Genomic DNA, 25,359 nt, shown 5'->3' on the forward strand with positions numbered 1-25,359 from the left:
CTTGGCACGAACGAACCAACGACGCGTAGTAGAGATCTAAAAAACTCCATGTTGCTTCTACTGTTGCGCGAGCACGACTGACGGTCTGGCTAAGAGTGGAGGCTTATATATGTGCTGCTCGTCACGGTGCACTGCGAGTTCCGGTTAGGGGTGAGAGTCCTGGTCAAGCAGAATCGATGGTATGTGCATGTATTTTCACTTAACCTTAATTTTCAACCTTAATTGTCAACCTCAATTTTCTGGTTAAATATAAGTATTACAAAATTCTCAACGCATATTTATAATGGGTCCCGTCGTAATTGTTTTGAAATCGACTTAAATAGTTTACACTATTACTAACGTATAATCTTGTTCCAGTACTAATAAATTATGAAGCTCCTATGAGGTTTCTATATCTTATATCGTCTGAGGCTGACTATGCGGGTTCTAAATTTGAATTTTTTTCCTTTGGTGTAAAATATAGTTTACTATTTTCTATATACTATCGTTTCGTTAATGACTCTATATAACTACTTTTATCTAATTTCATCTCATACTTCTTATGATCGTATTCAATGTATATTCCTAAGTAAGTCTTTACTTCACCTAAGTCCCTCATCCCAAATTTGTTTGACAATTTATTTTTAATTTCATCGATTTTTCTTTTGTTTTTTCCACACATTAATAAGTCATCGACGAATAGTATTAAGTATATAACATGATCGCTCTCATACTTCATATACAGACAATAATCACTCTCACTTCTTTGAAAACCTATTTTACATACTTACAAACTTACATACTTTCCCGCTTTTATCGGTGTAACCCATAGGTTGTTTTACAAATACTTCCGATTTTATAGTTCCGTTTAGGAATGCTGTTTCTACATTCATTTGCATAATCATGGAACCATATTGACAACAATAAGATAGTAATAACTTCAGCGTTTGCATTTTTGTATGTACACCGCGGTTCTAACTATTTCCGACCAATATTTAATATTTAGTTTCGAATCATGTAATAAGCATCTAGCGGAATTCGTGATTGTTCTATTGTAGCGCTCAGCTGTTCCATTTAACTAGTGAACATAAGGTGGGCATGGTTCTAGGTGAATTCCCGTTTACCTGATTAGATTGTACATGTTTTTGTTCATATATTCTTTTCCATTATCGCATCTTAGTCTCTTTATCTTCTTACCAGTAAGATTTTCAACTTCATTTATATAATCAAGGATTCAATCATAAACCTCATCTTTCGATTTCAAAGTATAAATTAATGCGCACTTACTATAATCGTCTATAAATGTTAAGAAATATTTAGATCCATCAAACCCGGTATTTTTATAAGTTCCATTTAAATCGGTATTTACTAATTCTAAAATCTCGCGTGCTCTACTACGGTTACTCTGGATAGGTACATTGTGCTATTTATTTTGCATACACGCACCACATTTTAATTGAACTTGCTCCAATTTTTCTGGCATTCCCTCAATTATTTTTTTCTTACACATCGTATCTAAATAATTAAAGCTTACATGTCCTCGGATTCTGTGAAATTTTTCCGTGTTCGTCATTTTTTCTACATTTTTGGCGTGATATTCTTGCCTTCCAATGTAACTAGTTATTTTATATAAACCATGATCGTTGAATGCGATCCCTATCAACATTCTATATATGTTATAGATCTTTGAAGTATTCCCTGCTGAGAGTATCTTATTTTTATTCGTTACTCTCGCATAGCTAACCAAGTTATTATCCATTTCTTCCACATAAAATACATTTGACATTATAATTTTAACCCTTCTTTTGTTTACTTCAAAGTAAGTTAAAATTTTTCCAACTTTTGTTCCTTTTAATGTTCTACCGTCTCCTAGTTTTACGTTTATCGGGTTCTTTAAGTTTTCGTATTCAAAAAAATACGAGTCATCATTTACAATGTGATCTGAACATTCACTATCCAATATCCAATCTATTTTTCGCGAATCGCTGGTATATACTGTGATAGTATCCTTACCCTTATCGGGCTGCACTCGCGTTAGGAAGGAGTCAATTCCTTGGTCGTCGTAGTCCTCGATGTTTAAATAATTTGCGTCTTGTCGACTTGCCCCATTGTAGCGTTGCTGCCAACCTCTGCTTCGTCCTCGTTGACCAAATCCACGCTGAACATATCCTCGTCTTCTGTGGCCAGAACCTCGTCCGCCGCGACCCCTATTCTGCTATGGCTGATACGCACCTCTTTGCCATTTCGCTCCTCCATTGATTCCGCCTCTGCATGTATTCGTGCAATTTTTTATCACGTGGCCGTACTTTCCACAGCCATGGCACTTTATTTCTCTCTTTTCTAAACTTTGAAAACATTTGACCATTTACTATCACTTTTACTCTCCCTACGCATTTCCCACATTATAATTTTATTTTTTAAAAAATCACAAGTTCAATCACTTTCTTTCAAGGAGTCGATTAAGTCATCAATATATATCAATGATTCTGGTAGTGTTTTTAGCATGTAATCGAGTTTTTCACGTTCACTTACGTTTGCACCAGCACTCTTTAATTCATTTATCGTCTTCTCAAATTCCGTGAAAAATGAACCTGATTCCTCAAAATCTTTCAACCTCATCATGTCGAGTCTACGTCTTATACAAAGTTGCAATGCTGTTGATTCCTTCATATACATCTCATCAAAGTTTGTAATTATTTTGTAAACAGTGTCTTGATCACCAACAAATTCTAATTGCTCATTTGTTATACTGCAATAGATGTAGTTCATCGCCCATTGATTCTTTTTATCCCAATTATCTTTCGCATCCGTGTCCATTGTCTCTCGTGTAGCCAGTTCATAACATTTTTTACATTTTATATACATTAATATTCTTTTCTTCCACGCTTTGTAATCACGTACATCGAATACTTGAATTTTAGTTTTATCGTCCATTGGCATCTTGATTCGTCTTTTCATCTTCACCCTTTTTTCAAAAACAGTTCTCCTCACTATACAGATTCCTTTTATCTGTTCCGCCAACAGCCTCTTTATCTCTTCAGAACATATTTCCAATTCTTTCAAAATGAACCTTTTTTATACATTCACTCCCGGTTACGCGTGGTTCCATAACCTTAAATCTCGTCAACCACGAATTTTGCTACCATGTTGAGAATTGTGGATCCTGATGGCCGAAATATTGTTATGGAAACATTCAATTTACGTTGGCCATTACTATTAACGTAGACACATATTTACTGTATAAACGATTTCTAGAATATTTATCGATGTACACTTGCGCGCGTCTCAGCACTTTTATTCTTACCCGACATTTTGAAGACTGTTAACCGATAGAACTGTTTACATTCGTCTGTTTCTCAGTCGCCGCGCACACACATATCTCCACACAGTGATATCCCGTTACAAAGATCTCCACTACGCACTGGACCTAGTCCAGCACAAAATTATACATATTTCAATATTTATGAAGTATGTATTTCCAACAACGTTGTACAACAAGACAAGTTAGTAACTCCGCCGATTAAGGTATAGGTGACGAAGAAATGGATCGATCTGATATAAGAGAATCCGGGTAGATATATTGACTGATCTGAAAACCTAGATTGAGTATGCATAGATAGGTGGTTTGCGAAGAAGTTATGGGTGTAGAGAGTATTTGAACCGAGATATAACTCGAATTCCCCTCTTATATACTTACGGAGGAAAGCTCGGTATGTAGGTAATTTTTGATCAAGGGAAGCCGATTCGTTTTGTTCACTCTTTTTGTTATGAAAAGGGAGGACAAGGATTCGCGATACCCATTGGGTATGATCAGTGTTAATGAATGAAGATAGGAGGAGTAAGCATCCTACCAACGTGGCTCATGGATGACCTTGTTCATGGGAAAATCCACACATTTTCATCAGATAAATGTCCGGTTTAATATTATATAATTACCGGTTTTCCCATTATATAACTACCAGCTTTTCCGTAGTTTCTAAGAGCGCACAATAAACATAAGGACTTTTCTAAGGAATACACATCAATCAAAAACATTTAAGAAATTGGACGTGCAAGATGAAAGGGACCATCTAGAATTACTTAAAAAGTCTAAGTTTTTGGTGGGTCCTTAGGTTTGATGAGGGTGTAAATAACGGTCAGCGGCCCCTTAGCGGCTAAATATCGAGGGACGTCGCACGGTTCCTATCACGCAAGGTAACAGTTGATATAGTGAAAAAACGGCTGGTGTGCACTATATTTGGCAGCAAATGTGCAGTATAAGGCACATCGAATTGTCGACATATTTGCAACAGAAACGGAGATACGTGGGTATGAATATTTTACCCTGATTATGCAAAACTGCAATTACGCTTGATTCGTCTGGGACAATTCATGTGGATATAGCGCAAACTGGCTGATGAGCGCTGCATGTGGCAAGAAATGTGGAGTACCATCCACATCGAATTGTCGACATACCAGCAACAGCAACGGAGATACGTTTAGTTGAATATTTGAGTCTGAATCTGCAGAGCTACAATTACACTGCATATAACGGGGACCAGAGTCGACATAACGCTGACCAGCTGATGTGCTCTGTATTTGGCAGCAAATGTGGATTGGTTGTCGGCATATTTGCTATAGAGGCGAAGACACATTGATCTGCATGTTTATTCCTGAATACGCAATACTTCATTTACGCTGCACTTCACAAGGTCCAGAGAGGACGAAGTGCAAAGCGGCTGGTGTGTTCTGTATTTGCCTGCAAATCTGGAGTATAACGCGAATCGAAATGTCGGCATATCTGCGATAGCAGCGGAGATACGTTGATTTGAATATTTAAGCATGACTATGCGAAACTGCAATTATATTGCATTTGACAGTAACCAAATATAAAATAGTGTTAGGAAGATGATACATTTGAACTGCACATGTGAATGAGTGTGTAGGCGTCAGAGAGTGTCCAGGCCTTAGTTGGGCCAAAGGGCAATTGGCAGCCGTTAGAAACATTTTAAAGGGTCGGTTGACCACAAACGTGCGTGCGAATAGGTTCTCGATGTCTTCAGAGTATAAGATATATTTGTCGGGTCAACGTCAGGATTAGGGGTGGGGGTGTTCGATGAATCTTCGTTGAAATTAGCCATCGGTGCGGTGTAACAATAGTTGAGTTTATTGACACAAATTAGAAAGGTTACAGCGTCGAAATGTAATCGCAATGTTTCGACATTCGCGGCACTATGACAATGGTCTCGGCTCCGGCAACGTTTCCGCGGTCAACGGATGCTGAGCTCTACCCTACGTTAGCGTCTAAGTTGCACTACATGTTAGAGCAAGGAGCAATTACTACGTATAAGAAAGACAGGTCGATCGCTGATGAGCCCGCACTAGAGAGTGTCTCTCCATCACGGCGACGCTGTCGAGGAAAACTATGATGGGTGTGTCTAAGGGCTCGGATTCGTGGAGAAAAGTGTTCGTTCAGAAAGTGAGGGAAATTGACGTTACTGTTAATTGGTCAATTTCCATGTTGGTGGTTAGAGAAGGGTGCTTACCGTCCTTGGGGAGAGTTGCCAGTGGGAAGCGTTCGTAGACGGATAGATTTCTCTTATCTCCCCGTAGTTGGGGCACAGGCTATTAGTCTATTTGAAATACTTTGTATAATTGAAACTTAATATTCGTAGCGGGCCCTCAGCCAGCTAAACATATACCCTGAGGATGCGTCGACATCTGGCAATCATCTTACCCGAAGGACAAAGTCTGCGTGTGGCGAGCCACGGGACAAAAATCGTTGAAATTTTTACCGTCGTGCCCCGTCCCAAGTATTTCTTTTAAGGAGAGCTATAGAGTTACTTCATGCCTTTGTTAAACAAAACGTTCATCCCTTGACCGCGACTACGTTCGGCGACTGATTGTCTCCTCGAGTCCGAGCTCACTATCATAAATCTCTGTAGCGGCAGTCGACAGCAAACTTCCCAACGGTCTCTATCCCGTGCCTCGGTACACAAGGACTCTACCTTTTGAACAGATGGTTGCCAGATGTCTATCAGATACAGATTCTCACCGAATATTTACAGCGAGCCTAAGGACACGTTATAAATCTTAGGATGTATGAAGCTAAGATTCTCTAAAGGGACAAATAGTCTTTGTCTCAATAGTCCCTACACATACCACCCACTACGGGAAATCTGCTTTTTCTCACGTACGACGCTCCTCGCTAGCAACTTTCTCTCAAGGGCAGTTGTCATCCCTTTCCAACAACCAACTCACAATTTTGCCAATTAACAGCGACGTCCGTTTCCCTCACTCTCTGAACTAACACTTTTCTTAACGAATCCGATGATCCCGTATCCTTAGACACACCCAAACACAGTTTTCCTAAGGAGCATCATCGCCACACAAATTCATTCTGTTCTATCGCGAGCCGCGAGGCAAGTTGGAAGACGCCTTCTGGATTGTTCGTCCGCAGTCGTACGTAATAGCGAATCTGAATCTCTCGACATATGTGCAATCGTCTCGACTCGAACCACCGCGTAAAGTATCGCGCCGAGCTTGAACTTGTAATCTTGAATCGATAATTGTACCGTGCTTTCGGCGCGCTAGTGTATACCACGAACACAAGCAAATAAACAGTTATTGTTAAACAATACGGAGTGATTCTTCTATACCTATCACGCACGTTATCTCATCTCAAATAAGTACAGTCGGATCGAATGACAACAGTTTCATAATACGGCTATGGTGAAGTCTAAATTACAGTACTAGGGGTCTTCCCAAAGTTCCGAAGGGAAGTTTCAGGTGTTCTTTTATCTCCGACACGGCCATTCTGACTATCACACGTCCTCGTGTGTAACTAAAATATTGAGTTTCCTAACATTAGACTCGATACAATTACCATTATTCACAATTTAACTAGATGTTCGAATAAGGCAAGGGTCCAGTGTAGCAACAAATCCTGTTCGGGGATTTGGCAGCAAAAAAATAAAAGATTATGAAAATTAGTAGCGTTATAGTTAGTATCCAAGGTGATAGTTGCATCCTGCAAGTTATCAGTCGGATCGTAACGGCATGATGGACCATTTTCGATTTCGCGCTCCAAAGAATCTCGGCCTTCTAGATCGTATGAGCACATAGAGCTTCGTTCCACGGTCTCACTGAGCCTTATCATATTGTCACCCCGAAAAGCATGCAAGTCGCATCGCATGTTCTCACTGAGCCTTATCATATTGTTACCATGAAAAGCGTGTGAGCCACATCACACGTTCTCTCTGAGCTGTATCACACTGTTACCATGAAAAGCGTGTGAGCCACATCACACGTTCTCTCTGAGCTTTATCACATTATCGCCCCGAAACACGTGCGAACTCGCCCTGCCGGGTGTTATTGGCATAGTGCTACTAATCTTCCGAGATCGAAGTACTCATTTCGTCATGGCCACTGTTATGGCCTTCACTACAGACATCCAACTCGGCAGGGGTGCAACCATCTGGCATTTTCCTCAACATGTCGTGACTGTACTTGAACGATAGCTTACCGTTTAATACCTTTAAGATATACCTGTCTCCTTCCAAAACATCTGCTTTAACAAATGGACCTCTAAATTTTGGATCTAATTTGGTTTGATTTCTTTCCTCATTTTGCGTAATACGAAATCACCGAGGTTAAACCTAACCGCTTTAACTTTAGTTTTGTCAAATCCATCCTCATCATACCTAGCACTAGTTTCCATCCCCTTTATTGTCTGTTGTCTTATATTGGAGATATCGATACTTTTGATGTTATCGGGTAACAACAGATCGCACGGTCTTGTCGTTCTACCTATTAGTAGCTCTAATGAGCTCGAGTTTGTCACGCGGTTGGTGGTGCAATTCAAAGCCAACTGTATTTCCCCAATCGCGTCTTGCCACAGCCGCCCGGTCGATTCCACTACCGTGAACATAATTTTCAATGCACCCATAACACGCTCTACCTGTCCATTGGCTCTACTAGCACCGGTCGCTATTAAGTGAACTTTAATTCGTTTGCTTTCGCAGAATTCTCGAAATTCCTTACCCTTAAAACATATTCCCTGATCTGCTATTATCCGGCAGGGACTCCCGAATAAAAATATAGCGGATTTAAGCGCTTTAATGGTATTAAGGGAATCTATCGTACGAGTATGATGCAGGTATACGAATTTAGTGAAGACGTCGGTCAAAACAATGACGTGCTCCTTTTTATCGCTTTTACCATTCAACTTGCCTGTTATGTCCATGTGGACCGTATGCCAAGGTATGCTGGTCTTAGGTATAGGATGCAGTTCGGCTTGTATCTTACCTAAACTAGCTTTCGAATCTTGACAAGCATGACAGATCTCAATGAATCGGCGAACGTACTTCGCCATCCCTTCGAAACAGTAATACTCGTATAGTTTCTCGAGCGTTTTCTCCCAACCTTACTGCATAATTGACTGGTGCACAAGGTTAATAACAGACTATCTAAAACCACTTGGGACTATAGGTAAACAGAGAGTTCTGCCGTTTCTTTGTATCCTACGGTAAATAGTACCGGACCGTAATTCGTATGTATTCGCGATGTCTCCCGCGAGCCCATCGTTTTGCAATTCCTTGACGATTTCCAAGATTTGAGAATCACGACGTTGTTCCGCTAACAGCCAATCTTCCGAAATTTCTGCCAGATTAACTATTTTCTCTTTGATTTTGTCGAATTTCATAGGGTCAACGCCTGTGCGGTTTCGCGAAAAGAAATCTACGCGAGCCGTCCGTTTACTTTCCCGATACATAATGTCATAAATAAAAGTCTGCAAGTAAGTCCATCACCTATGGTCCCTGTCATTTAAATGTACTTTATTACTCAGCGCTTTCAACGAGTTGCAATCCGTGGCGACAAGAAATTTCCGTCCATGTAGATAGCGACGGAAATGTTTTACGGCGTTTACGATAGCTAATGTTTCGAGTTCATAGGAGTGATATCTAGATTCCGCGGGGCTGGTTCTTTTATTGTAATACTCTATTACCTTGTTCTTACCTTCGGCTTGATGCGTCAAAATCGCCCCGTAACTCTCCGAGCTAGCATCAGTATGTAGTTCTATCGGGTAATTGGGGTTGAATATCATTAGCACCGGCGCGTCGGTCAGGACGGAAACTACCTGTTGTCTTATTCTCTCGTGTCTATCTGTCCAAGTTATATTTCTGTTATCTGAGATGAGCGCGTACAGGGATGAGCGCGTAGTTTCCTCATCTGTGAGAATTTAGGGATGAACTGTGTGACGGTGGTTGGCACAGGTTAAGAACTTAAGGTGTGTATTTTACCCGGGTCGGGACGAACTTCTCCGTTATGAATTACACATCTCAAATAGAGCACCGATGTCCTTAAGAGAACGTTTCGCAAAGTTAAAAGAGAATCCGGCTTTTACGAGGGTATCTAATACGGTGTTTCAATCTTTCTAAAGCGTGATCTATCGAGTCGGTAATAATTAGGACGTTATCGAAATAAATATCAACGTATGAATGAGCGAGGTAGCCTGGGGCGTTACGAATGGCCCCCCGAAAGACGGACGGTGCAATTTTTCAGTCCAAACGGCATCGTTATCAATTCATATTGTCTGTCGGGGGTAACGAACGCTGTATACTCCGCTGAATTAGGATAAATAGGAATTTGGTGAAACCCGATGACCATGTCCAGGCTAATAAAGTATCTCGCCTCTTGCAATCTCGCGACTTGATCCGCAATCAGGAGTAAAGGGTACCGATCCGCGACCATATTTTGACTTAGCTCTCGGGAACCTGCTCATAATCTATCTGAGTCGTTTTTCTTCTTCACGAGTTATGTAGGGCTCGCAAATGGCGAATTACTAGGCCTTATGATCTTTGCTTTAATTAAAACGCTTGTTTTCTCACGTACCGCTCTTCGCTTCTCCTTGCTAAGTCTATAAGAACTTCCTCGTACGGTGGTGTTAGGATCAATTAATCGTATTTCTAACCGGCCTGTATGTGCGCGAATACGTAGGAAACCCGTAACGAATGAATCTTTGAATTTGTCGAGAAGAGAAATTGATCGACTTTTATTATTACCATGTATATCAGTGTCAACTTCATTAACGACGATCTCGTTTGCAGTGGTTTCATTACAGACATTAATTATTTTTGTTTTACACATAGCGAGGCTATTTTGTGTAATGTTACGTCAAAACCCAGACTTAGAGTTCCGCAACTAATCGCGATATCATATTTTAAATAACTGTCAGGAAGGACATGAGAAATTATCTTCGATGTAAAAATCATTAATACACACAATGAACAAATGGGTGGCATTTGTTTAATACAGGTACTCCCTACTCCACGCATTACTAATATGTCAGTCATTCCTTTGCCAGAAAATCTCGAGGCCGCGGACTCTTTAATTAGTGAACTCTCGGCTCCCGAATCGGAATAAAATGGAAACGATTCACCCAGATGACTTGATCTATCCGTTGATGCTTCCAGTACGCACGAGTCGACACGCCACTCGTTATTGAAATTATAGTTTCCTTCCATAATCAGGTTGGCAGCTGCGCCCCATGCAGCGGAGTCGGAGCACGCGATTTTAAGGGTTAAAACGTGGTAGCGAAAAATTGTTAGGTTTCACACTCGATTTTTGCACTAGCGACTGAATAACTTGCGCACGATGGTCATAAGTTCTAGCACTGTTATAGTCGGCACTGATCCCACTTCAGATGTCGGGTTGGCGTTAAGATTAGAGTTAGGATTAAGGGCGTGAAACGAATCCCTATTGGCGCTAGACGTGATCATTATGCAATAGAGGTGATATTTACTAGTGCAAATATGATTATGATGGAATTGGACAATTAATCGCGATAATTAGATACTCGAGAAGCTAATGACAATGATCCTAGGCTCAATAACGAATCCGCGGTCAACGGGATGACGAACTCTAATTTTCTTCAGCGTCTAAGTTGTACTCAATGTTAATGCATGGGGCAATCACTACGTATCAGAGGGTTACTTGAATCGTCGTTGAGATCGTACGGGAGAGTGATTCTCCATCACGGTAACGCTGTCGAGGAAAACTATGATGGGTGTGCCTAAGGGCACGAAATCATCGGATTCGTGGAGAAAAGTCTTCGTTCGGAAAGTGAGGGAAATTGGCGTTACTGTTAATTGGTCAATTTCCATGTTGGTGGTTAGGGAAGGGTGCTAGCCGCCCTTAAGAGAGAGTTCGAGAAGAGGAAGCGTCGTTCGTGAGAAAAATAGATTACTCCTATTTTCTCGTAGTTGGAACGAGGACTGTTTGTCGGTTTGAAGGACGTTAGTCAAACAAATCTTAAGATTTATAGCGGGTCCTCGGACTAGCTGATCATGTACTTACTCAAATAATAGAGTCTGCGTGTGCCGAGCCACGGGACAGAAATCGTTGAAATTTTTACCGTCGTGCCCCGTCCCAAGCATTTCTTTTAAGGAGAGCTATAGAGTTACTTCATGCCTTTGTTAGACAAAACGTTCATTCCTTGACCGCGACTACGTTCGGCGACTGGTTGTCGCCTCGAGGCCAAGTGCAGTATCACAAGTTTCGAACAATTACAATCGGACTGCATGGCTACAATTGTTGAATTACAGCTATGGTAGAATCTAGATTACAATGTTACGGGATTTTCCCAAAATTCCAAACGGAAGGTTCCCGTGTTCTTTCATCTCCGATTTATATTTATGCTTGATCTGTCTGGGACCAGTGTGGATACAGCGCAAACTGGCTGGTAAGCGATGTATTTGGCAAGAAATGTGGAGTACCAGGCACACCGAATTGTCGACATATCAGCAACAGCAACGGAGATACGTGGAGTTGAATATTTGAGTCTGAATCTGCAAAACAACAATTACACTGCATATAACAGAGACAAGAGTCGATGTTCTGCCGCGCAACACATCTGCACTCAATGCCGCGCGGCTTGACAGCCAACGGTCCACGCGCCATCCTTCGAATCCTCCATAGGCCCAAGGACCCACCATAAAGATGAAATCCTAACTGCATTGTTCGCACATATGGCCTAAGTCAATCAGTTTGCCCGAAAAGACTTTCTAATTCTAGAAGTGTTTTCGGTCCGTTTTTAGAAAGGTCCTTGGGTTTGTTACGCGCTCTTAAGAATTACGGAGAAAGCGGGTAGTGGCCTAACGAAAAAAGCGGACATCTACCTAACGGAAAATCTGAGTTTTCCCATAAACAATGTCGCCTAGGACCCACGTTGGTAGGAGGCTTCTTCCTCCTCTCTTCCTTCCTAACATTAGTCGTAACCAATCGGCATCGCGGATCATTGCCCCCACTTTCCTAACTAACAATGTAAGCAACGAATCCGCGTTCTTCGTTCAAAGGGCACAATCATACCGAGCTTCGTACTCACATCAGAATAAACTTTAGAGTTTCATCATCTCTCACGGTGACTATAGTTCCTGCAATCCCTAAAACTCTCACCGTTCCTATATCTCTCAGAGCTCCATCGTCTCTCACGGTCACTAAAGTTCTTGCAATCCCTATAACTCTCACCGTTCCTATATCTCTAAGAGCCTCCTATGGCTCTCACAGTATCCGGAAGTCCGACAGCGCCTACAGCTCTCACGGACCTAGAGCTCCTATAGCTCACACTCTCATCTAAGAATAATCCTTCTCTTCGTTATCTGTATCTTAAGCAACGGCGTTCTTACTCAGTGTGATTGTATAAATCGTTGGAAATACATATATTTTTTATAACTCTGTGACTCCCAATGCTATACCACAACAACTACACCTATTATCCTAAGCGAAATACGGGGATCGAACTATTCGTGGTGTCGATTATTCCAATCGTAACGGGAATTTACGACTCCCATTGACGCGTATTCAGACGACCGCGTCTCCCCGCGATAGCTCGAAAATACAGTCGACATAGCGCAAACCGAATAAGTACTGTATTTGGCTGTAATTGTGGAGTATAGCGCGCATCGCATTTGCGACATGTATCAAATAGCAGCGCTGACACGTTGGTTTGAACATTTAGGCATGAATATGCAAAACAGAAATTACGCTGAATCTGTCAGTGACCAGAGAAGACATAAGACAGAAGAGAAGATAGAATCGGAAAATGTACTCTGTGATCACCAGAAAATCAGGAGCATAGCGCTCACCGAATTGTCGTCACATGTGCCGTAGAAACGAAGATACGTTGCTTTCGATATTCAAGCATGAATATGCTAAACTGCAATTATGGTGTATTTGACAGGGACAAGGGTGAACAAACCGCTAACCTACTGATGTGCGCTGTATATGACATCAGATGTCAAATATAACGCGCATTGAATTGTCTGGAAGTGTGCCATAGAAACGGAGATTCGTTGGTTCGAATATTTAATACTGAATATGTAAAACTGCAAATACGCAGGGTTCGGCTGGGTCGATTTTACATGCATCAAACGGGATAACGTGCACTGTGTTTGGCAGCAAATTTGGAGTTTAACGAGCCTCTAATTGTAGCCATATGTGCCATAGAATCGGAGATACGTCGGTTTGAATACTTAATCCTGAATATACGAAACTGCAACAACGCTGGATCTGGCTGGGTCCAGATTTTACATAGCGTAAACCGGATAATGTGCACTGTACTTGGCATCAGATATGGAATATAACGCGCATCGAATTGTCTACATACCTGCAATCGAAACGTAGTCACGTTGATCTGAATATTTATTCCTGTTGGGAATATGATACATTTACACTGAACATGTGAATGTGTGTGTAAGCGTCAGAGGACGTCCGGGTATTGGTTGAGACAAAAGACAAGAGCCAGTCGTTAGAAGTATCTGGAAGAGTCGGTTGACAACAAGCGTGCGTGCGAGTAGAATTTTGAGGTCTTAAGAGTATAAGATATATGTATAACAGTTGTGTGCTAAATAAAGGGAATTATTTGTATTTCCGAATCCATTCTATATCTTTTCATGATAGCAGAGCGTGGTTCATAATTTTGCAAGTTATTTTAGTGCGTGTTTTTCAATATTGCGAGTTAGTTCGAGTGAGTTCTCAGTAAGGAAAGAAACGATCAAAGGTTACAAAGAGGAAAAATACACTTCGAGCACGTAGGAACGCTTGAGTAAGAGATAAGGAATCATTTAAAATGGAGAGATTGGAAATCATGATACCTATTTTCGATGGATATTTACGGTATGTGGAAGCAAAGAATAACGATGTTTCTCAAGTATAGAGAATGCGATGTTGTCACAACTAGGGTGAAGACAGAAACAGACAGTGAAGACTGGGACAAAAAGGATCCGAAGGCAATAAATATAATTTATAGTGCCATCACAAACAGACCATTGGAATATATTAGAGAAGAAAAAACGGCGTATGAGATAGTAAAAAAGTTTGATGAAATGTACTTGAAAGAGTCGACGGCACTACAGATCGTATGCAGAAGGAGATTGGAAAAGATAAGACTTGAGAACTACACTGATTCAGCATCGTTTTTTAGCGATTTCGAAAAATTAATAAACAAATTAAAATGTGCGAGTGCACAAGTGAGTGAGAGGGAAAAACTAACTTACATGCTGAATACGTTACCCGAAGATTAGAGCTAGATAGCGGATATAGTAGATGCACTGAAAGCCGAAAATCAAATGGTAGCGTATTTAAAAAATAAAATTGAAATAGCGGAGAAGAAAAATAAGTCCAATCGAGGAGAAATGCAAACCAACTCCTTTTCTGCAAAAAAGGAAGGAAGCTTCAGATGTGGAAGAGTAGGACATTTTGCGAGAGAGTGTCAAAGTGGCGTCGAAGCGGGAAGCAGTAACAGTTTGTGGCTTGGATCAACACGTGGTCGCCGCAGAGGAAGAGGAAACAAAGGAAATACGAGCAGGGGACGTGGAAATTTCCATCGTCAATCAACAACCGGCGATGTTTAAATCGCTCGAGATTACTCTAAATATATTTTGACATAGTAGAAATAAATTTTAATTCAAATTTCCCGCATAACACCACTTTTTTAATTGCTAGTTTCCAGCTGAACACAGAAGATGGCAGGACAGTTCCTAATCAATACAAATTGATTGTTTGATGCGTATGAAGCTGTTTTACCTTTCCCTACGCTAGTGGCGCTGCGTGATTTTCTCAATGTTATCATTCATCATATCAATATAATATGGCGTTTACACTTTGGACACTTTTTGAAGCGACTATGTTGTGTTTGAATGCGATCTGCGTTTTAAACGAAGAAAGATTTCTTGCAAAAGGTACACAATATCATCATATTTTTGTTTGTATTATTCTTTTATACTGAACTTTTTCCCTGCATAGAAATGAAGAATTTGTAGCTTATGTTATCTATTGTATTTACGTATGTGTATCGCGTAGTATGATAAATATATAAATCATATGTATATGTTTTTACTTGTATATTGGAATATATTACTTAATTTTTGTTTAAACATTGTTACAGTTGGTTGGGCGTCGTGGCAAAATGTTCAAGGCTTCGGAGAACCTCCTACAGTAAAGTCACAAATTTTGAACCTTATTAGGTCCATACGAACGGTTGCATGAAGTAATTACAAACAAATTATTTTAATTCGGTCTAAAATCGAATTAGAAGATTCGAGAAAATTCCTTTGATCTCGTTCGAATCGCGAATGCATCGCACCACCGGTTTCCTAAATAATGTAATTTCTGAAAGCTTTTCATAGACCAGTTCGATGTTAAATTAATCGAAAGTGCTTCTGAGAGAGAACGAGTCGGTTTCTTACGCGTTGTCTGAATGCATCACGGAATACTTCGTCGGTGCTGGCAACCTTTGTGTTACGTAATTCGTTGTCCGTCTTTGCAACCTTTGTGTTACATTTTCATCGATTCGACGCCGTAAATGTGGCGATCGGGTGCAGAATGCCGGAAAGAAACGGGAAATTGGTCGTAAATGGTGCGCGATCCGATAACGCGAGATGGGGACGCATAAAAATACGAATTAATCTAACCTTAAGCATCGCGACGATCCAAATATTGATCGTCACGGAAGCAAGGAGGCCAAACACAATAATAAGTCATGGAGAATCATTCCCCCGTGGAACGTTCAATTGTGAAAATAACCGGAATGTTAAAATATCGTTAGAGGCGTTCTATCGATCGAGGTTCAACGATCAAGACGGTAGGAAAATGCCATGGACGAAACCTTTACGTAGGAACTTTCTATTTAACATAAAACAGATCTCTATCAAAAGAACAAATCTTTGTTTGTTTCTCTGCACAAAATTAGCGTAGTAATTCACAATGAAAATCGATCAAAATTCAACGAAAAGCATAAGTTCTAAAGGAAAGGCGAGTTTCCTTTAAGTAAACTTTTCAGATTGAAAAGCATATAAATTTTTCACCACAAGGATGCAAGTTAGAAAATTTCCTATTCAACGTGTCACAATTCTATTTCGAAAGAACAATCCTAATTTGTTATTGAATCTGTCAAACAGATAACACGGTAGACTCGTATAGAAATATTCTAATGAAAATTTTAATCGAAACAAGATTAAGACAAATATAATGAACAAAATTTAAAAACATGAATAAAAATATAAATTTCCATATATTAAGTTATACCGGATAAATGCAAATTACAAAATATCCCTACGTACTCTAACACGTAACAATCCTCGACAAAATAATTCTGATTTGTTTCTCTCTAGGAAATTGCCACTTGTAATGTTAATTAATCGGAATTTCTCGACTAATAGCTTTGGTAGAAATGTCTACCTACGCTCTGCTATCCCCGACACGGCGTTCTTTGAATTTATTAATTGTAGCGTTAATGTATGAGTTAGGATAAATATTACATTCTAAATAGTTTAAAGGAATACAGCTTCTGTTTAGTTTTAAAATCAGCAGACAACAACGTGATGGTACAGTTCTTACGAGACACGTAGGCTTAGGTTAAGATATGTGCATGTGTGTACAGCTAGTGCATGCGTGAGTGTAAGGGAGTATTCGCCAGTGAATGTTTCTTCTTATCTAGCGATAAAATAATAATTCAATTTCCAGAAATAGACATCCGCTCTATCATCCTTAGATAGTTCAGCTTGTGTCTAGTTATATTAGTTAGAAAATGCAAAGCAAACTGCAAATTCCTAACCTCTTGTGTCCGATTCAAAGTTCGTGTCGTTGAATTTTCACGTTGATATCGAACATAGATGTCGTGGTCCGCGCGGTAACTTCGTCGGAGCGATAACTATCCAACGCGTATTTGCATACAATTTGAATAAAACGAAGGAGACATCGTTGAGTGTCGAACAAGAAGATTAGTGACGAGATCTGGCATGTCAGTTACTCGTTAAATTAGCGGCACAATTTCGTGCGCGTAATTAAAATTGATCGTTTAACCGACGAGGGGGGCGTGTAATGCAATGACGTGACTATAGACATCGCATTGTTAGATGCTGCGGTCTGGTCTCACGCGACGAAAAACTGTAGTTTAATCTAAATAGACTCTATGGAACAGATTGCCCGTAGCCAATAAAATCGATGAAAAGCACGCACCGTTTTTACAAAAACATCATTTACGCGATACATGCAAGTTTATCGATTAAAATGTACACTTTGTGCAACGTAACTGCGTCGGAACGTTAGGAGTTGATCGACAGTTTTACCGATCGAACGTACAGCTTTTATCTTTGAATTGGGCGCCAGAAATTCCACACATACCTAGAAATATCAATAGAGCAGAGTATCGTTACACAAACTTACCCTCACTTTTAGTTTAATCTACGCTTGATTTCGAACCCAATTTCCAATTTATCGAATTGCGTACTGAAAAAAGTTTACAGTTTATCAATAGTTTTACATAAATAGTAATATTTCCACATAGTACAGTGCAACATGAGGTCCGAAATCGCTGACAAAATTAGGCAATAACAGGAAATACATGCAAGGCAATATAAGGTATATGTATAGCGTGGAAATTGTAATCGTTGCTCGCTCGTACCGCTCGCTCGTAAAAATCTAGTCCAACCTCACAACCGATCCGACACGATAGCAAATTTGAAAGAAGTCGCCTCCTTATCGAATACCGAACGCAAGTGGGCTTGGTTTTAGGTTAGGCTATAGTTTTCGAGCGAGCGCGGGACGCGTAGAGGTGTGTCACAATCCAACGGTTTGGCACATAGGGACATTGAAGTATTCGCACCAGCCCGAGGAGCCGGAAGACTTTATCGAACCGCGTACTGACAAAGGTTTACAGTTTATCAATAGTTTTACATAAATAGTAATATTTCCACATAGTACAGTGCAACGTGAGGTCCGAAATCGCTGACAAAATTAGGCAATAACAGGAAATACATGCAAGGCAATAAAAGGTATATGTATAGCTTGGAAACAGTAATCGTTGCTCGCTCGTACCGCTCGCTCGTAAAAATCTAGTCCAATCTCACAACCGATCCGACACGTTCGCAAATTTGAAATAAGTCGCCTCCTTATTCAATAACGAACGCACGAGGGATTGGTTTTAGGTTAGGCTATAGTTTTCGAGCGAGCGCAGCGAGCGAGGGACGCCTAAAGGTGTGTCACAAACCAACGGTTTGGCACATGGGGACATTGAAATATTTGCACCAGCCCGAGGGGCAGGAAGTCTTTATCGAACTGCGTACTGGCAAATGTTTACAGTTTATCAATAGTATTACATAAATAGTAATATTTCCACATAATACAGTGCAACGTGTGGTCCGAAGTCGCTCAGAAAATTAGGCAATAACAGGAAATATATGCAAGGCAAAATAAGGAATGTGTATAGCTTGGAAACAGTAATCGTTGCTCGCTCGTACCGCTCGCTCGTAAAAATCTAGTCCAACCTCACAACCGATCCGACACGTTAGCAAATTTGAAATAAGTCGCCTCCATATCGACTAACGAACGCAAGAGGGCTTGGTTTTAGGTTAGGCTATAGTTTTCGAGCGAGCGCAGCGAGCGCAGAACGCGTAAAGGTGTGTCACAAACCAACGGTTTGGCACATAGGGACATTGTAATATGCGCACCAGCCCGAGGAGCCAGAAGTCTTTATCGAACTGCGTACTGACAAAAGTTTACAGTTTATCAATAGTTTTACATAAATAGTAATATTTCCACATAGTACAGTGCAACGTGATGTCCGAAATCGCTGACAAAATTAGGCAATTACAGGAAATATATGCAAGGCAATATAAGGTATATGTATAGCGTGGAAATAGTAGTCGATGCTCGCTCGTACCGCTCGCTCGTAAAAATCTAGTCCAACCTCACAACCGATCCGACACGTTAGCAAATTTGAAAGAAGTCGCCTCCTTATTCAATAACGAACGCAAGAGCGATTGGTTTTAGGTTAGGCTATAGTTTTCGAGCGAGCGCAGCGAGCGACGGACGCGTAAAGGTGTGTAACAAACCAACGGTTTGGCACATGAGGACATTGATATATTCGCACCACCCCGAGGAGCCGGAAGTCTTTATCGAACTGAGTACTGACAAAGGTTTACAGTTTATCAATAGTTTTACATAAATAGTAATATTTTCACATAGTACAGTGCAACGTGAGGTCCGCAATCGCAGACAAAATTAGGCAATAACAGGCAGTATATGCAAGGCAATATAAGGTATATGTATAGCGTGGAAATAGTAGTCGATGCTCGCTCCTACCGCTCGCTCGTAAAAATCTAGTCCAACCTCACAACCGATCCGACACGTTAGCAAATTTGAAATAAGTCGCCTCCATATCGACTAACGAACACAAGAGGGATTGGTTTAAGTTAGGCTACAGTTTTCGAGCGAGCGCAGCGAGCGAGGGACGCCTAAAGGTGTGTCACAAACCAACGGTTTGGCACATGGGGACATTGAAATATTCACACCAGCCCGAGGAGCCAGAAGTCTTTATCGAACTGCGTACTGACAAAAGTTTACAGTTTATCAATAGTTTTACATAAATAGTAATATTTCCACATAGTACAGTGCAACGTGATGTCCGAAATCGCTGACAAAATTAGGTAATTACAGGAAATATATGCAAGGCAATATAAGGTATATGTATAGCGTGGAAATAGTAGTCGATGGTCGCTCGTACCGCTCGCTCGTAAAAATCTAGTCCAACCTCACAACCGATCCGACACGTTCGCAAATTTGAAATAAGTCGCCTCCTTATCGAATAACGAACGCAAGAGGTCTTGGTCTTAGGTTAGGCCATAGTTTTGGAGCGAGCGCTGCGAGCGCGGGAAGCGTAAAGGTGTGTTACAAACCAACGGTTTGGCACATAGGGACATTGAAATATTCGCACCAGCCCGAGGAGCCAGAAGTCTTTATCAAACTGCGTACTGACAAATGATTACAGTTTATCAATAGTTTTACATAAATAGTAATATTTTCACATAGTACAGTGCAACGTGTGGTCCTAAATCGCTCACAAAATTAGGCAATAACAGGAAATATATGCAAGGCAATATAAGTAATATGTATAGCTTGGAAATTGTAATCGCTGCTCGCTCGCTTGTAAAAATCTAGTCCAACCTCACAACCGATCCGACACGTTAGCAAATCGTAAATAAGTCGCCTCCTTATCGAATAACGAACGCAAGAGGGCTTGTTTTTAGGTAAGGCTATAGTTTTCGAGCGAGCGTAGCGATCGAGGGACGCGTAAAGGTGTGTCACAAACCAACGGTTTGGCACATTGTGACATTGAAATATTCGCACCAGCCCGAGGAGCCGGAAGTCTTTATCGAACTGCGTACTGACAAAAGTTTACAGTTTATCAATAGTTTTACATAAATAGTAATATTTCCACATAATACAGTGCAACGTGTGGTCCGAAGTCGCTCAGAAAATTTGGCAATAACAGGAAATATATGCAAGGCAAAATAAGGTATATGTATAGCTTGGAAATTGTAATCGTTGCTCGCTCGCTCCGCTCGTTCGTAAAAATCTAGTCCAACCTCACAACCGATCCGACACGTTAGCAAATTTGAAAGAAGTCGCCTCCTTATCGAATTACGAACGCAAGAGGGATTGGTTTTAGGTTAGGCTATAGTTTTCGAGCGAGCGCAGCGAGCGAGGGACGCGTAAAGGTGTGTCACAAACCAACGGTTTGGCACATAGGGACATTGATCACACAAGACGCGCGAAAGGACAAAAGGAGGCAAAGTGAGAAACGGAGCGAAAATCCGGGAGGGAAGTTTCAAATGTCTCGAGGAATTTATGTGTCGTTGAATAGTGACAATTTACTTACGATTGATGAACGTCGTTTCGAGGGTCGCCGTAGCGGATACTGAACGAAAACCAAGAAATCGGCGAGAAAGGTAGAAGTCAACCGCGTCTGCTCGTCACCGCGATATTACTGGCGGTGGTTGCTCTACCCACACCAGAAAGTGCGTCCCAGGAAGCAACCCCCACCCGCCGTCGACCGGTCGCGATATAGCAAGCTACCCCTGTGAATCGGTGATCCTTCGATTTCGATCAACCTGATCGAGTTTCACCATTGACGTCGTTTACCACGTTGATGTCGAGGTGGCCGTCACGCGGTAACTAAGCATAATTCATTCCATCGATCAGATCTCGAAGGAAATTAATATATTCTACCGATAAGGAATCGCTGAATATAAGTTCGCATAGAAATGTTACAGCTACGGTGCATTAAATAGATTCTTGATTTATTGCGATGATATTCATGGAAAGTTAATATAATTGTAATGGCAGAAGGTGATGGGTGGATGCAAGCGACATTCAGTTACACGCATAACATGATATCGATGTGTAACATGTATACGTAGATGGTACTATCGTACTTTCGCGTTGAAAACTTTATAGTTCAATTCCATTGTACCTTAAGTCGTCCTTGGATTTCTGGCATACGCCCCTATAAACCCCAAAATATCTTAGGAATTTGCAGATCGTTTCCGAGTCAAGACATCGTGCAATTCGCCCCTCTCCTTTTCACGTTCTTTCTTTCTTTCTATCTCTTTCGTCGATAGAATTTTCTTCTCCAATACCTTCATTTATCGTTGCAATCTCTTTTAGCAATCTCTGCGCCTTTTGATCGATGATATCCGTTTGATTTTGTATCTTTACGTTGGTTTTTCTACTATTTCCTGGTATTGTTGTAATTTCTTCTATTCGTAATCGTCAAAGTGTCTCTCTCATTTCTAAAATCCTCCTGATATTGTTACGCCCACTTAAACATTTATTTTTATTGTTAGATCGTCCTTTTTGTTACGCGTGTGCTGTTTTCTTTTTACTGCTAGAATTTTACTTTTTGAGATCGATGCTGTTTTTCACTGGTGGAGTTCTTTTTCTGGCCCAAATTGATATCTTCCGTGGGTGTTTAGGTTCTCGAAACAATTATTATAGATATTTATTAATCCATGTGCACGTAAATCGAGAAAGAGTATGAGAAATATTCATAACATCTATTGTTTTTACGGCAGAATTCACAATAAAGGAATGCATGCCATTATGGTTCATTAGATTGCTTGAACAGGATTAAAAGCTTTATGATTCTGTTTCATACAGATTGTATACAAACGGACTAAAACGTATCACGATACGGTTAAATATTGAAACAACTGCAGATTGTAGCGAATTAAAGAGTTGCTCGTCGATCTTTCAAGCGAAAAGATCCCCTATTGACTCTATTGCTGTACGATCGCCGATATTTTTCCAAATTAACGTGTGAGAAATGTTAGCCGAGTTATAATTCGCTTATGTGATATATGTATCGCACGTAGGGTGTGTAAAACGTAAAATTTTTTTAGTCAAACTATGAGAGCATAATCTACAAGTGAAAATAAGAAAAAGATATTACATAAAATTTAGCAGTAAACTATTTATGCAAATGCATATTTTTTATGGATATAAAATTGATTTTAAAAATGCACCCGAGGTAGAGAATTATTTTATTTATTAAATATAACAAATAACAACATTTCGTTAGTAAGACCTGACATGAACTTGTAAATAAAATACTCAAATACATTTTTTATGTTTTATATTCTGTGTATTTTTGCAGCTTGAAAATTCCCACAAATGTAAATGTGTAAAAATAGTCGACCAACTCGTCATAAATCATAAATAAATAAATCAAATTTATTATATTGAAGATATCGCGAGAATATTATCAAATATCAACAACTAACTTATTAATTAGTTGTGTTAATTCTTCCTGCGTTGTTACTTTTATATATTCTGCAACAACAAATTTGTTCCCATGCGCATATTTTATATTTCAAACTGTGTTCGATATTGGCTGATAACTTTGTAATAAAGCGTTTACTGTGAAATTCGCTACAACAGATTTCTCTTATTTTCGCTTGAAAATTCCCTTACCTTTTTAACGACAAAATAGAAAATACCTTGTATAAGAATTATTGAAGCTAAAAAGCGTGGTAATAGCTACGTTTCGTTGCATTATGATTCTTCTCAGAATACTCAAAACGCAAGGACTCTCGCAGTAGAATAAGGAGCCACGAACAGACTTACTTCATTCACGTGATCGTAGTTGTATTGAGCTGCACGTCAATGCCATCTGCACATATCGACTTAGCGGATTCCACTCCGTGTCCCATCGTAATTAAAACGGTTTAAGATAAAGAGTTGACATGCTTGAACGAGTCCTCGTCGCCGGGAATTTATCCACTGTGCGAATATTCAAACGTCCATACGTACCATCGTAGTTGGCCTTAATTAAAATTTCTTAATCGCCTTCAACAGTGGTAAATGGAACTCATTTTGCGGTTACTTGAACCGCTATTTCAACCACATAATACGCAAATTGTTAAATACCGATGACACAATGAAGGATTAAGCAATAAAGAGGATGGAGAGAGAATAAGGAAGTCGTGAATAAGTGAATAAATCATGATTTAAATCCTGTTCTACATTGTAGAGTGCATTGTGTAAAATATATTCCTTCTTGAACAAATTCACCGATAGTTCCGTAGATGTTATAACGACCGGGTAAAGAACCATAGTTTCGAAAATATCTAAGAGAAATGTTAGAATAAAAATTAAGAATTTCCCGCGTATTTATTTCCGTAATTTTGTCACAAATTTGAACTGATATCAGTAATTTCACAAAAATTACAAAAAACAAATTCACTGTTTCAAACTCTAAAGTTAGTGTGTTCCCTTGAACGACGTCAAATACAATTTTCGTATCTGGGAAAACCACTCGACTTGAATTACAGAACATGCTGTTACATAACACCAGGAGGCAAATAAAAATGTAATATTCGAAAAGACTTGTTGATGGAATATGAAATATCGTCCCGGTGGTTCGATATTGGAGTTTCGCGACTCGATTCGAACATGTGTTTGAATTTTGAATACACGAAAGTTGGCCGTCTTCTGAAATATGGATCAGTGAAGTGTACACCGTGTGGCCTCGAATGGAGGCGTTTTCTCGCCCCTCTCCCCATCCCTCTCTCTTTCGCTCTCTCTCTCTCTCTCTCTCTCTCTCTTTCTCTCCTCCCTGCCATTTCGTTCTCTGACCAAATATTTGGTGCAAACACTCGACTCTGATTTTATAATTCCGGTCGAGTGGGGCATAGGTCTTTCAAAGAAACTGCCTACCATTTCAAACTAGTTTCGTGCTTTTCCCACCTGGCCGTATTTGCATAGCTACACAGTGATCCGTGAAACGAATGAATTTACTGCGACGGAAAAAGCAACTGTTTGTTTCTCTTGCGGCACTAAACGAATCCACAGCGAAACAGGCGCCGCGAGGACCTTACGCCCTCGTTCGTTTGGCTAACCGATTATACGAGCAAACTTTTTTATCACGGTACAAACATAAGCCGATTATAGATCTGTCGGTTTAATCCGTTGTATGGCGAGATAGCAATTTTGTAAGTAAACTTAGCGAGGAGCAATTTTGAGGTATTATCGCTGTACGAGTGAGTAACTTTAAAACTAGCACACAAATCACGTCGAGCGTAAAATTTGCATGGTTAATTCGAAAGTTATTCGACAAATTACGGACAGCCAGCAAATGCTAAAGTGTGTCGTTTCGTAGATGTCAGTAACAAAAAGCTGGCAAAAATTTCGCTTGTTTTTCCTGGATCAAGCGTGTATCAGATGGTGTTCAAAGCTTACTTTTCATGGAAGACATGTGGGATATTCAGATTCGTGTTTTATCGTTGGTATTTTACTCTTGCGGTAGAGAAAGGTGCGATTGTTCTTATCCAGGAGGGATAATGGAGCGCGCTGATTCTGGGTTTCATCGATCAGAATCTCCCGCATTGGGAATAATGTATGTAACGGCCACCAGATGGAGGTAGTGTTAGCTAACGGAAGCTATCTTCAACTCTCTCGTTGAATGCTCAACTGAAAAGTTTGGCTTGCTTTTACGATGAAATTGCAGCATAGATGGCACTTATTTACGTGATATAACCAAAGGAAATGGATATTAAAAGAACG

General features: G+C 40.2%; 1 long non-coding RNA gene across 1 annotated transcript; it reads right to left on the reverse strand.

The window, feature by feature from the left end:
• Positions 1–21,575: 21,575 nt before the first annotated feature.
• LOC125386934 lies at positions 21,576–22,363 on the reverse strand. The gene is made up of 2 exons (XR_007227542.1): positions 22,196–22,363; positions 21,576–22,117 (listed from the first exon to the last, which is right to left on the reverse strand). It is a non-coding gene; the product is annotated as an uncharacterized LOC125386934 (long non-coding RNA).
• Positions 22,364–25,359: the final 2,996 nt, after the last annotated feature.

The sequence above is a fragment of the Bombus terrestris genome, unplaced genomic scaffold (genome assembly GCF_910591885.1).
Source record: "Bombus terrestris unplaced genomic scaffold, iyBomTerr1.2, whole genome shotgun sequence".
Classification (NCBI taxonomy): domain Eukaryota; kingdom Metazoa; phylum Arthropoda; class Insecta; order Hymenoptera; family Apidae; genus Bombus; species Bombus terrestris.